Below are 9,772 nucleotides of genomic sequence, written 5' to 3'. Positions count from 1 at the left end.
AGAGAGAGAGAGAGAGAGAGAGAGAGAGAGATGAGAGCGAGAGAGAGAGAGACAGAGTGGAGAGACCCCACGGCGAATGGTGTTTAAACATTTACCTGGGTCTGCCTATGCTGTGGGGGAGGAATGGCTGTTTGATTCCATTACACTTCTATTACGGCTGTAGTTAATGGTTGCGTCACAGTCTATTAACTGCATTCATCTTTGCCTCTGATATATAACAGGACATTTCAGCGCTGAACAAAGACAGATGACTCTGGGCTCCCTGCTACGCCATTACCATTCATACCTTATTTCCATGCCAGTGGAGGACAAACACACACACACACGCACACGCACGCACGCACACGCACATGCACGCACACACACACACTCTGACTCTCAAACATGCCTGCACAAACAGATCCAGACATACGCACAGGCACAAATACACAACAAAGTTCTCAAACAGATGGAAAATATTTGTACACTCAAAAACTACACCGAGCAAACCCAGTTGCAGATAAATGACAAGACACATGTGCAAGCATGCACGCACGCATGCACACAAACACAAAGATGCGCGCACGCACACACACACACACACACACACACACACACACACACACACACACACACACACACACACACACACACACACACACACACACAGTCTCCCTGTCCTCCATACACCATCACTGCAGCGACAGACACTCTGCTTTGATAATGGCAAACCGAGAGAGATGGTTGGTGTAATCTAAACAAGTCAATTATCTGTGTGTGCTTCCAGCCATGATCACAACACATTACTGTAACCACATTCAATATGAAACACTGGAATGACACAAACACACCTGAAGATAGATATCGGACCTGACAAGCGGAGGTTTGTTTGTATGAAAATACGTATGTGCATGCAGTGTTCATATACTATTATCTGTTATAGTGATTCTGTGTGTTGGTAAACTTTCATGTCCATGTGCATATACTGGATCTGGAGGAATATCTGTGTATGCTTTTTGTGAAAATGTGCATGTTTATTTTCCGTGTCTGTGCATTTGTATACTAGAGGTTCAGGCCGCTACGTGGCCCTCACATCTAGATCTAGTAGCCAACAATATAGGCTATATGCTATTATTACAATTATTGTGGTCATGCACATGGCTACATATTTATGACAAACGCAATGCAACAACAGAAGACGGCACATATCTATTGAATTGTGTTTATGTCGTTGCGTCCTGCCATCACTGCAATAACGGCAGGTCACAGAAGTGGCAGGACGCAAGGACATAAACAGAATTCAATAGGTAACCAAATGCACTGTAACACGCGACACGAGCGGTGGGCTAAAGAGCCCTTCCGGTGAAAGATGTTGCATAATCACGTAGAAATGTTTCGTAATCATGTAGCGCCGCAAATATGGGCCAAAAAACGAATGCAAATGTATGCTGAACAAAATGTAGACTATGCAATGGCTACAGTCATGATCGATTTTTAGGCTAAAATGTGTTGGAAATTGGACACGTGGTCTGCTAGAAGCCTAGAACTAAGCTCAACAAAGAATGCGGATAAACAGGAAGTGTCGAACCACGAGCCAATTGTATAAATAGATGTGCCCTGTGTGTGATTCAGTATGTTAGCCTGTGTGGGTACTTTTTGTGTGCATCTGGCAGTGATATGATTTGTATGAGTGAGAGAGAACTCCTGACAAAGTACTCCATCACACTCCATCCCCACGGCACCCATGTTCATATTATTTGAACCGGGTACCATACATGGTCTCAGCAGTGTCCTCATTAAAGCCTCTCACAAGCTGTCTGTCTGTCTGTCTGTCTGTCTGTCTGTCTGTCCGTCTGTCTCTGTCTTTCCACCCTGTGTTAATCTATTTAGGCTGGCTTTTAGGCTTCTCTCCGCCAGCCCCCCTATTTCACTATTTATGAGGACTAATCGATACAGTGAGGAGGAGGCACTGACGCAAGAGCTGGTTCAGGGGGGAAACCACAGGGGAGGGGCCCATCAAAGAGCGAGCGCACCCCGCTCTCCAGGCCTGAAAGAGGACACTGCTTGACACGATAATACAACTTAATACATCATGTGAAGAGCCGCGACCCCGCGAGAAGTGGGGGCGAGCTGGAGGCTAATGTCCCGTTAAAGTAGTTTCATTCTACCTTCCTCCATCCTTTCTATCATTTCTTAACCCCCACCCACCACCACCACCTACAACCCCCTCATCCATTGTATGCCCAAAAAGGCCAATTATGCTCCAAAAAGCAGTGAAAATAACTCATACATTTCGCCGGCGGTTCTGACAAACAGAGCACCTCATTGTATCGGCCCTTTTGGCAACGGTTGCCCAGGCAAAAATTACATTGTCACTTAACTATTAATGAAGACAAGTTTGTGGGCAGTCTTTGATCCCGTTTAATTAATATTAATTCTCCGTCAGCCCTTGTTACGGGCATTATTAAGCTGTATCCGGAAGCAAAACGAGCCTTCTGACCTCAGCGGCGAGTTGGAATAAATCTCTCTCTATCATTTAGCGGCCCGTGAGCAGCCGAAATATCTTAACAAACAACCAGGCACTGTGAGATACGTGAGCAGAATGCACAAGACCTGAGAGTGACTCACAGAGGGGAGAGAGTTTTAAATATTCTCTGGTATGGTGCTGATTTGATACAACACAATATTACAGAATGTGGCAATATGTTGAAGATGATGTTCTTATAGCCCCTACCCCTTCTCCCTCAAGAGGCCTTGCCTTTTACCAGGCCACAATTGTAAATAAGAATTTGTTCTTAATTGGCTGGTTAAATAAAGGTTACATTAAAAAAGGATTATAGATTCTAAATAGCTTTAAAGGACATAAACATTACATTACAGTCATTTAGCAGACGCTTTTATCCAAAGCGACTTACAATAAGTGCATTCAACATAGGTAGGGAACGAAACTACTAATCACCAGAAGTCTTAAGTGCATTCTCTTCTAAAACAAGCAACTAAGAGTATACCTAGCGCTAAGGTAAAAGTGCAATATATCAGCCACCGACTTTCTTAAACAGTTGAGACAAATAGGAAATCAAATGAGCAAGAGCTAAAACAAATAAGTGTATCGAATAAACAAGATCCAAAAAATAATAAAACAAGAGCTTGTACAACTAGTTAACAAGTAGGCAAGGCGAAGAGGAAGGGTAGTGTTTCCTGAAGAGGTGGGTTTTCAGCCTGCAGCGAAAGATGGGCAGTGACTCTGTGGGGAGTTCACTGATGAATTGTCTTTACCCATGAATTGTCTTTACCCAGACTGGAAATAACTATTTAAACATTAATGACCGATGTTACATAATTGAGATGGTTTTGTGAATACAAATATAAATCAAATAATATATATATATAAATATATATTGTGAGGCGTGCCTGAGCGAGCCGCTAGGTGAGCGAGTGCCTGCCCTGAGCAGCCGATGGCCTCTGGTGTCAACAAGCACGCCGTCCGAGTTGGCAAGCCATGGTGTGGACCACGGAATAGGTTATCTCACCTGTTTCGAAATTGCACAAGTGAAACAAAAAGGTTTAGCTTATGTTAGATAGTAGTATATGATTTGCATATTATAATAGCTTTTTTGTTGTGGCATCATAATATTATGGATGGACCATTATTCTGACCATGATTCATGCAAGTTTGAGGTTTCTAAGTTCAAGTAGCGTTGTTGGAAGTCACGGAGGACAAAATCGAGCGGGACTACATCATTTTGTCATTGCCTTTTACAATCATCCTCTAAATAAGTGGAGAAAATGTCTTCTGTAATAAAACTTTCTGTATGAAATGTATTTAAAAAAAAAAAATTATATAGGCTAACGCTACACCATACACTGTCAGGGAAGAGTCCAGAACAACCAAAAACACAGCACAGATTGTACACGTTTAATAAAGAGCAAGACAACAGGCCTACATCAAAGTAAGACAGGCATGGGTGAAAACCATGAAGCAGGCAACACAGACACAGACAGGCAGAAGGTCAAAAGCACTAGTCACGATATGGAGATTGAACTCCAATCCAGGAACAAGACGGAACTAACTCAGGAGGACTCAGAAACACTAGAAAGTCTAGGGAGCCAAGACACGTACACACAGTAACATTCACTTAGACCAACTAGCAAGGAGTGAGTGGAATGAGCCCAGTCTTATAGAGGCAAGCTGATGAGGGAAGGAACAACAGGGGAGTCGACAGGCAAGAAGCTGCAGGGATGATGAGGGAGTGGAGACAGGTGTGTGTGTGTGTGTGTGTGTGTGTGGGTACCTCTGATGAGGTGAGGTGAATGGACTGTTGGAGTGGCCGGAGAGAGGGGGCATGAGACAGGGAGAAACAGAGAAACATACACAGACAGAGGGAGACAGAGAGGCAAAGCAGAGAGATTTCGTACCTACTCTACAACAAGCTAAACTGACTGTTTAAACCATTGGTTCCAACTCTTTCATGTCAAGGACCCCCAAATTGACGCTTATTAGCCCGTGGACCCCCATTTAAACAGATATACCAGGGACCCCCATAGAGGAGATTTTTACGGCCCTAGCAGTGATTCTCAACCATTTTAATTAAAAAGAACCCCCATTTAATGACATTTCTATCTCTGGGACCACAATTAATATTGTAAAATCAATGTTAATTTTACTCTGAGAGTGTAAAAATGGAACCGTCCATTTGGTTCCATTTGTACACTCTCAGTTACAGACCCATAAGGGTCCATTTGGTTCCTCACTATCCATCATTTTGCTGGGGACCCCCTGGAACTCCCTCAAGGACCCCTGGGGTCCCCGGACCCCACTTTGAGAACCAATGGTCTAAACGCACCTGACATGCCAGTGCCTACATGGGTGTAAACGTGTTTCCAAGACGGGGCTTTCCGACCGAGATCTCATCATCACACGTGCAAAACTTATTTCATATTCAGGGAATTCAGACACGCAATATCATCTTAATTCCTTAGATTGGTGACTGGAATGTCGAGTATACGCTTTGCTCGCTGCTGCAGCAACAAACAGTCGTGGCGCAGCACAAGCCAATATTGGGTTTCGGAGCACAGTGTTGTCACATTGAGTCTGAAAGCCCAATAATGGGATTGAAGTTAAGGATGTGGACATTGTCCAAAATGGACACCTTGGCATCACAGCACAAATCCTGATAGAATTAATGTCCATGCATGCTGGCTAATGACGCTGAATATGCACCACTCCAGTTGATTCTACTAAAGAGCAGAGCCTTAATTAACACAGCAAAACATGTTACATAGCTCTTCATGTGTGTGTTTTTCCGTATTCCAGATTCTTTCACAATAAATCATTCTGGAACTTCAACTGCAATTTCTAACTCTCTGCATAGATTTGTATCTTTAACAAACAAAAGGCAGAACAGGCTAAATCCATCACAGATTCACAGCTGTCCTTTTGGCAGTCATATTAGTCGTACTTGCCTCCCTTCTCCACGGTAGGATGAGGGAACTATTGTTAAATGACCCATTCATTCTCTATGGCTCTGCCGGGCTCTGCTGGCCCGTCGAGCGCTTCTGGTCAGTGGAGAGTAGCTAATCTGCCATGGTGTCTGTGTTTGCAGCGCTGTAATGGCACTGACTGAGCAGTATTGGTATTCCCTACATAGCAGTCTGTCTGTGTGAATGGCTCACCATCCAATGTGCCTGACTGCTTGACGCCCAGACTGTCTCTCTTGTCTTAATGTCTGATTTGCTGCCTGCCTGCCCTGTCTGTCTGTCTCAATGCCAAACGGTCTGACTGTCCAGCTATTTGGCTGCATGAAGGTTTATTTGACTGCCTGTCTGTGGGTGCTGACTGCGTATGGTGCGCCACAATGCATATGAGATAACACCATTAAAGCTGGAATGAAGGATCTGTCTTTTGACTGATGACAACTGGCGACATCTCAAATGAATCTAAAGCGAACCCACAGCATCGTAACAGGAAAAGCAGCAGTTTCACAGGAAAGTGCTTTCAAGATTTTTTTCAAAAATATCAGATGTACAAGCTTGCAGTGCGGCACAAAATGACGTGCTGTGAGCTTGTATATCTGCTTATTTTTGAACAGCCAACGCAAAATCTAAAATGACAGATGCTTTCCCGCTTTTAATGGGTTAAGCTGCATTCACAAAGGCATGTTATTCATGTGACATGATTTCCAAACTTCTGTCCTTCAAAGAAGTCGTAGATGTTGTAAATGTCCAGTGGTGGCATAGACATAGACAATCAGCACAGCTCCCGATGTTCTTCAGAAACAAACGGGGGGGTGGGGGGGGGTGGGGGGTTCACAGAGAGACAGTCAGAGCGGGGGGGGACTGGCCACTGTTTACATAGGAATGGATTTCTCACCGGGGGAAAATTGCATGCAAGTGCATTATTTTTTTATTGGGTCAAAAAACGCTTTGTAAGGTGTTTATTGCAGTAAGAGCGAATAACAAATGAATTTCTCACTGGGATAATGTGTAGCAGTGCATTTTTCCACCAGCATGTCGCCTTTACAAATATTTAAGTCCATAGAACAAGGCTTGTGTTGGGTTATTATAGGAGAGCGGTGTTGTTTTATGTTTTTCTTTATGTGCTCCAAGGGCTTGTTATTGGTTTCTGAGCAAATGATCCAGCAGAGCTTTCCTGCTTTCCTCTCTCTTTGCTCCCAAAATGCACTCATTTTTTCTCCCTCTCTCTCTCTCTGGCACACAATCTCTTTTCTCTAATGTACACCCTCTTCTTCACTCGCTCCATATTCCTCCCATCTTCCTTCCAGCCAGTCTCCCTCCATCCTTCCCTTCCTTCCTTGTCATCCTTCCTTCCTTGTCATCCTTCCATCTATTCTGTCTTCCCATCCGTTCTGTATTCTTCTCATCCAACCACCACCTCCTCCTCCTCCTCCCAACTCGACCCCCCTTGATGAACCTCTGCAGAGGCACGTCCGCCAGCCATCTGCTGCACTAAACAGCAGCAACGCCAGCATGTCCAGGCACTTACCACTCAGTGGCAAGGAGTCTCTCTCACCCCGGGGACCAGGCCAGGTGAGTATAGGGCCTCAGTCAATGTCTTTGATTGGTCCATTAACCACTGAGGTGAAAACCAATGAGCTAACACTGAACCTGTTAACCTGTTACCCCGCACAACCTGCTGTCAGGAAATTGGAAGCGGCTACTGCCAGGATCTTAAATGGGGGTGTTTGCAACAGGGAAAAAATCTTGCACCGTGTGCAGTTCCAGTGATGTGTGCGGACAGGATCGATAAGTATCGTGCACGTGCGCGCGTGTGTGGCGAGTGTTGGGGGGTATGTTTATCCTAATATTCTTTGGCATTCTGCATGAATGTACATGCATTTACATTTTAAGACTATGTTTTCAGAACAATGGATGCAAACAATTGACAATTAGATCTCATACGCAAACCACCATAGGCACAACAACAGTCACAGCCTCGATGCCTGCCGCCAGATAATATTGCTGTGCTGTGTTTTTAATTGTTAATGAGGTTTTTAGTCGTTAACTGACAGTGGAGGTTTCTATAGCACACGTTAAATTAGATTGATTGCATGGATCTTTAGCATCTTCTATACCCTGACAAACGCTCCATCGACACTTGGGTCAGTCGGTCAGCACAGTGTTTAGTGTGCCTTGGACATTATTAACCGCTTTCAACCTGGCAGCCTATTTTGAGCATGACATTTTACAGTAGGTAGGTGACATTTTTCAAAAATCTTCAAAATAGGGAAAATAGATGAGCTGCACAAGCTCACAACACACCTTAGAACAGGACTAAACTTCTTAATTCCTGCTTAGATTATGTGTACAGAAATTTGCCATGTTTGAAAAGGGCGTAACTTTATATTATAAGTAAGGCTTCATTGATGAGTCTTGTATCATTGAGAAATAATGCATGTTGTGGAGGCTAATTACAGAGTTTTTTTTTTTTAATCTGATAATAACGTCTATCCTCCGGTCAATCGAAATCGAGTATTCTCTGTGGCCATGGTATAATAAATGAGACATAAAGACACTTAAATCTTCAACAAATCTAAAACTCTTTACTCTAAAACTAGTCTTCATAAAGAACACTTTAATAATCATCCACTGACACAGGTATTGTATGCAGTATGCACTGTTTGAATAGGCTCTATGCACAGCAGCCATATTGGAAAGAAATTGGGCCTCTTCTTACTTCCTTCACAGGTGTTACCAATGATACTAATGAAGGCTCTGTTCCATTCTGGTCAAACAGAGTCAGTGTGCTGATATTGTGCATATTGGCTCAGTGGAAAGGGTCCAGGGACCCTCATGGTTCCTTGAGGGGTTACAAATGGCCCCTTACGGGTGTGTAACTCTGAGAGTGTACAAATGGAACCAAATGGACCCGTAAGGGTCCATTTGGTTCCATTTGTACACTGAGTTATGGGGGTCCTTGAAATTAAAATGTTTGAGAACCACTACACTAAATGGAAGCCTTCATTAGTATCATTGGTAACACCTGTGAAGGAAGTAAGGACGAGGTCCAATTTCCTTCCAATATGGCTGCTGTGCATAGAGCCCATCACTATTGTCGGGCAGAATCCTTGAGTCCAAAGTTCCAGACTTTACATTTCAGGAACGACACACTTACAGTATACGGCGAAGGCTAAAATAGGGTATTGATTTATGGAGAAAAGAAAAACATAAAAAGATGAGAAAAAGAAACAAGGTTTCTGCCCGATAGTGACGACATCGTTTCGTATCTTTCTCTCTCGTGTCCTCTCTCTCATCTCGCCTTCTTCTTCTCCCCACTAAGCCCTCCTCCTTCTGGCTCAGATCCTCACATTTCATGTACTGCCAAGGGGCTAGCGCTAGGCCCTAATTGATGGTGTGTTGGTCCTTCACTATACAAACTCATTAGATCATCACACAACACCGGTGATAAACACACAAAATCTACATCCTGTTTAAGGGTAACACCCCAGATGGTGGCTCTGTGTGTGTGTGTATGTGTGTGTGTGTGTGTGTGTGTGTGTGTGTGTGTGTGTGTGTGTGTGTGTGTGTGTGTGTGTGTGTGTGTGTGTGTGTGTGTGTGTGTGTGTGTGTGTGAGAGAGAGTGTGTGTGTGGCAAGGTCAATATAAACATTAGACCATGCAGTAATTAGAGAGGGGATAATAGGGTCCACTGATTATGCTGTTAATTGGTTTTTTTCTCTTAATTGGATTCGCAGCTTCCTTTACATTTTTTAGCTATTTTGGGAATTGCCTAAGTGTTACAAATCTTACAATGGGGTAATTATAATTTTGAAAGAAAAGACCTGCATTGTCTCATGCTTTCGTAATCACAATATAGTTATCGCGTCTGTCATAGGCTGAACAGAAGGACTTCACAAGACCAACATTGTACGATACAGTTGTAGGATGAAATTAGACACCACCAGTGTACAGCTCCCCGTTCATGCATGTATACTTTAGCACTGCAGACAATTCTACATTGATTGTTTTAACGTATCCCATGTTTTATCTAAAGTTTATTCTAACACACTTTTAACCTGTCTCTCAGCTAACGTACCAGATCTTTCTTTGTAACTTGCTATGGATGAAAAGAGTGCAAAAGGTAACTTTATTCAAACTATTTCCTCTTGGGGGTTGGCAGGAAAGTGCTGACAATAATGCAGCAATCCCGCAGTAAAAAGTGGGGCAACTATACTGTACGACGGCAACCTCTGTTTAGATTGACACATACGGTAGGTGGATAAAAGGACCTCACGAGTGGAGAGTAGAGACCTCATGGGACAATGCGGGACAATAC

The sequence above is a fragment of the Gymnoscopelus microlampas genome (genome assembly GCF_963454915.1).
Source record: "Gymnoscopelus microlampas genome assembly, chromosome: 14".
Taxonomy (NCBI): domain Eukaryota; kingdom Metazoa; phylum Chordata; class Actinopteri; order Myctophiformes; family Myctophidae; genus Gymnoscopelus; species Gymnoscopelus microlampas.
Note: the sequence above shows the minus strand (reverse complement) of the source record.